Consider the following 5839-nt stretch of genomic DNA (forward strand, 5'->3'; position numbering starts at 1 on the left):
AATAAGTGCAAAACCCAGGCAAAGCCAAATAAAACAACAAAGGAAGTCAAGACCAACAAAACAGTAACAACAATAACAACAACAGCAAAAAGAAATCCACTGACAAAAATGGAAAAGCCTATAAATAGTTCAAGGTCTGCTTGTTGGCCTTTACAAGTATTTTCCAGTCGGTTCTGATAGGGTGCCATACTCTGTCTCCAAATTGATTTTTTGTATTCCCCAGTGATTTCATCACTTTGCTCCCCTTGCTGCTATGTTGCATGCCCTTAGTGTTTTGCCCCAGCATGATGGGGTCAGATTGTGCACAATTCCCACACTGTGTCTCCATTGTTGTCCCCTGCAGCACTATGGTTTAGTGAAGGACGTCATGTCTCATGGTGGGGCTGGATCTATGGTCCCTGCTGTGCGTTGTCTGCTCTGAGCAGGAATATCTCCCTCAGGGCTTGGTGGGCCAGGATGTCCTACCTTCTCTCTCCCTCCCTTTTCATTTCTCCTGTGTGCGCTAATCAGATGTGCCCGTCTCCCCCACGCTGTAGCCCCAGTGCTGTCCTCTGAAGTGCATTCTTCTAAGGTAGGGGTGGGGGGGACGTCCACATAGTTGGAATTGGGGATGGCCCCACAGTTCTCTCTATTGGTTCCCTGGTACATGCTGGTATGTTGTATTCACATCTTGGCACATCAGGTTGAAACCAGGTCTCTTTCTCCCTCTCCTGTGGAGATATAATAATACCCTTCTCTTGGGTGGGTTAGTGGCAGAGCCACATCTTAAGACCTAATTGCTCTTAGATTAGGTTTTATGATTAAATGTGAGCTCAAAATTCATATATATATTGTGTGTGTGTGTGTGTGTGTGTGTGTGCATCTCCCTGGTCAACTTTAGAGACAGCATATTTTACGTTAAACTTTTAGAGAGATAACTCAAGTAAGTTCCATGAAACATTTGATAATTCTAATAATGTTGTTATTAAGCACAGACAAGTTGGCTCTACCCCTAGTGACCCTAAGTACAATAGAGCAGAACACTGCCCGATCTTGTAACATCCCCACAATTCTTATATTTGAGTCAATTACTGCAGCCACTGTGCATATCCATATCATCAAAGGCCTTTTTCTTTCTGGCTGCCTGCTTCTTTACCAAGTGTGTTAGTCTGGGTTGACTAGAGAAAGAAATTCATATCTCTATGTGCATATCATATGTGTATAAGAAAGAGCGCCATATACAAGAGCAATTAAATATTGAGAAAACATCCCAGCCCAGTTCAGATCAAGTCCATAAGTCTGATATTAGCCCATATGTCTGATACCAATCTCTAAATTCCTCTTCAGACTCACAAAACACATGCAATGATGCTGAATGCAGGAAAATCACAGGTCAGTGGGTGGAACATCTTGTGGATCCAGTGGCAGTGGAAGCATGTCAGCACTGGCAGGGGACTCCACACGATTCCTTCAGCTCCAGGGCTCTAAATTAGCACCATGTGTCTTGTCCACAGAAATGTCTCACAGGGAGTGAACATGTACCCTGCCTCCAGTGAGCTATTTATCTCCTTTGTGCCCCCAAAAGAGGTCATCAAGCTGGGACCTGATCGACAGGCTAAACTCCACCCCTTCACTCTTAACTCTCAAATTGACAACAGATTATACAACTACCACACCAAGCATGATGTCCTTTTCCAGAGGGTGGTCTCTCCTAATAACTATCCAAAGTACAAGAGATTAAGTCTCTTTATCATTGCCTCTAAGGAGCATTCTGTTTTTTCTTCCAAGAAAGATTTGTTTGGTTCTTTCTAATCATCGTATCATTAATATAACCAATGGTGTAGATCTCAAAGTACTACTGAGAAAAGGAAATATATACATATCTAGAAAAGTTTTTAAGATTAAAATACATGGAATGCTCAGTTAGGTTAAAAACTAACTGAATACAATTGGGTAAAGAAGTGAAACTTTCACTATTTGAAGATGATATTACTGTACATACAGAGAACCCTAGAATCGACAGAATAGGATTGTCAGAAACAATTGAGTTTAGTAGCATAATAGGACACAAGATTAACAAGCAGAAATCAATTGTATTCCTATACACTAGTGAAGAGAATTCCAAATAAAGACATCAAGAAAAATAACACCATTCACAATAGCCACACAAAATCTGAAATGCCTAGGAATAAGCTTAAGTAAAGAAGCCAAAAACTTGTACAAAGAAAACTACTGAACATTATTACAAGAAATCAAAAGAGATCTCCATAAAGGGGAGAAAACCCTGTGCTAATAGATAGGAAGACTAAATATTGTGAAAATGCCAATACTACCTAAAGCAATCTACAAATTCAAGGGAATACTGATCCAAATCTCAACATTATTCTTTAAAGAAATGGAAAAAATACACAGAGAGAAGCCCAGGATAAGAAAATAACTTCTAAAAAGAAGAACAAAGTAGATAGTCTTGTACTACCTGACCTCAAAACCTACTACACAGCCACAGTTGTCAAAACAACCTGGTATTTGTATAGTGATAGACACATAGACCAATGGAGTAGGAAAGAAAACCCAGAAATAAAAACATCTGCACACAGAAAACTGATTTCAACAAAGGTCCAATAAACATTAAATGGAAGGGGATGCCCTCTACAATAAATGATGCTAGGAAAACCGGATATCCAACTGCAGAAGAATGAAACAAGACTCATATCTCACCCCATGCACAAAAAATGAAGTTAAGGTGGATCAAAGGCCTAACTGAAAATTCAAAGCTATCAAGATAATTAATGCAAAATCTGGACAAATCTGAGAGCCGTAAGATAGGGCACACACCACTACCAGATATAACAAAGGAAGCACATGCCATAGAAGACAAAATAGGTGAATGGGGTCTATTAAAAGTAAAACACTACATACATCGAAATATTTCATTAAAAGAGTACAATGAGAGCTCACATGTTTGGAAAAGATATTTAGCAGTGACATAACGGACAAAGGACTAATCACTAAAATCTACAGTATGCTACGATGCTGTAACAAGATAAAACGAAGAAACCTCAGAGACGGTGGGAAACGAACCTGAAGAGGCAACGCACAGAGGATGCACCCAAATGGCTAATAAAAACATGGGGAAATGCCCTTGTTCACTAGCCATCCAGAAAATATAAATCAAAACAACTGTGAGATACCATCTAACAGCCATCATCATAGCCCAATTTAAGACAAAGCAGAGAACAACAAATGCTGGAGAGGGTGTGGAGTAATTGGAACTCCTGTACACTGCGGGTGGGCTTGTAAATACATACAACCACTATGGAAAGCAATTCCTAAAACAATTGGAAAAAGAAATACCATATGAACCAGCAATACAATTATTGGTCATAGACCACAAAGAATAAGAGACATGTTCATTTTAGCATGGTTCAGAATAGCAAGAATTTGGAAACAGCCTAAATCCCCATGAATACAAGACTGGACAAAAACACTTTGGTATATACACCCAATGGAATAATATGCATCCCTGAAAAACAGCAATGAAACCATATAAAACATCCCATGACATGGAGGGATCTGGAAAATATTATGCTGAGTGACAAAAGGACAAATACCATATGATCCCACTGCTATAGGAACAAACAAAAGACAGGCACAAACTCAGGATTGTAGGTCATCCAGTCTGGTGCTCAGGGCAGCCAGACATCCTGGTACAGAGGCCAACTGGTATCAGTGAACCACACACCATCCTCTCTAGGTATACACCTTGCTGGTCACTTGGGCAGAGGGCTCTTCACCTCACTGGGATCAAATTGTTAAGGGAGAGGGAGGGGTTGCTGACCACTTAGTGGTTGCCATGAAAAGTTATGACACACTAAACTCCCCAGAGAGGTAGCCATCCCTGTCAGAGGAATAAGGATATTGATGGGAAAGTCAAGTCAAGAGAGGGGGAAAAGAGCGGGCACCGCTAGGAGAAGACAAGTGCATGTCTGTTGGTAAAGGGAGAAGACTAATCTCCAAGTGGAAACTAAAAGATCACTAAGAACACTTTTAAGGACCCTAAGTAGGGAGTATCCCTGGTAACATACATAGAATAAGCCACATTGGTCGAAGTTTCTGTGCACACCTTGGAGATCCAGGCCAAGTGCCATAGAGCCAGGAGGCATTGGATCATGGATATTCAATGTCCTAACATGCTGCAAAGGCCACACCAGAGGAATCCAACATGGAAACGTCCCTACGTGAACTGGACTCTACCTCAAAAACACCTGTAACCTGAGGGCTCAAGACTGAAATGCATGGTGTTTGAAGAAGAAGACAGATATAACAAGTGTATTGAACTGTTGGTAGGTGGACAAATATTGACTTAGTACATCATTGACCTATATACTATATTAAGATATATATTCTTCTGGCAAATCTGTGATTTTTATTGTCAGTGAATATTATTGTAAGTTTTGTTTGTAACTAGTGTCTAGACATGTAAATATTGGTTCTATGTAAATGAATAATTCAGGTATTGTGATACTAAGTTAGTCTACATGGGTTCACTAACCCTCTTTCAACAGTATTTTTAAAAATTAGTAGCAGGGGCTAATCAATGACAATATTAAGGGATTATGTTTATGCTCCAGAGAAATGATCAATAAGAATCTCTACATAAATAGCAAGGACGTCTCTAAGGAAAACCAAAGGCAGATTAAGAAATTATCATAGATCCAGGAGTGAGTTTGGGGCTCATATTAAATCCTAGCTCCAATATAAGAACAACTAGTTCTTACATCATGGCCCTGCTCAATACTTACACTCAAGAAGGGAACACAGAAAACATGGGTGCTATAGAAAAATGTTGTAAAGAAAATAGATGGTTCCTGGTTATGAAATAAAATAGCACCTGAGGTCTTAAAAGTTTGTTTCCAAACAAGCAGCCATCTAAGTAAGAGGTCAACTAAGGCCACATGGAAGAAGCACCTCAACATCAAGGGCCAAAGGACTATAAATCATCATATAATCCAGAGCTGAGGGGAGAATAGTAACCAAGCCTAACTTCTGAGAGTCCTGTTTGCAGAAGGCGATGGATGACAGTAGAAGCCCAAGACACATTGGTGAGATCTACACAGGAAATAAGCCTCCCGTGATGTCCCTCTGTCCACAATGGAGGGATGGGTTACCAAAGTGCATTGGAAAATGACTACAGGAGCTCTAAATGACAAACCTGACTTGAATGGTTAAAACCCTCAGTGGATACCCCCTCTGATACATGTTAGGCCTGATCTGGTTTTCAAATGTTTCTGTGTTTCTCAGGTTTTTATATTTCATTTTTTTCAGATTGAGGTTTAGCGCTGACTTTTTTTGTCACTGTGGTAGCCCTCTTGAACTTTTGTCAAATGTGTTCTGTTTTTCAGTATATGAAACACAGGATTGATGAACCCACAGAGACAAGAGTAGAAGAAGGGGTAGGGGAGGGGGGCAGGTCCAGTAGCAGAGAAGGGTGTAAAGGGGAGTTGCTATCAAGGAGTTCAAGAAGGAAGAGAATGTTTGGACATTAATTGTGGTAGCAATTGTACAATACTGCTGGCTGTGATTGGAATGATAGGATATCTGTATTAGCTCCCAATAAAATGGTTTTGAAATAAAGTTGTTCCTGTTTTTAATATATTTCTGTTTCCTTTTTGATTGACGTTTTCTATGTTCTGTCTAGTCATTGTTTTGTATTTACTGAGGGATTTGTTTGTTTGCTTCCTGTTTGGGTTCTGTATGATTTTCTGTACATGAAGTCCACTATGGGTGGCTCTACAAAGACAGCAACTGGATTGATAATTGCCTACAATCATGGCAGGGGAAATGAGGAGGTAACAATGAG

Source organism: Echinops telfairi, unplaced genomic scaffold (assembly GCF_000313985.2).
Source record: "Echinops telfairi isolate 266 unplaced genomic scaffold, ASM31398v2 ScPeMD7_443;HRSCAF=831, whole genome shotgun sequence".
NCBI classification, from domain to species: domain Eukaryota; kingdom Metazoa; phylum Chordata; class Mammalia; order Afrosoricida; family Tenrecidae; genus Echinops; species Echinops telfairi.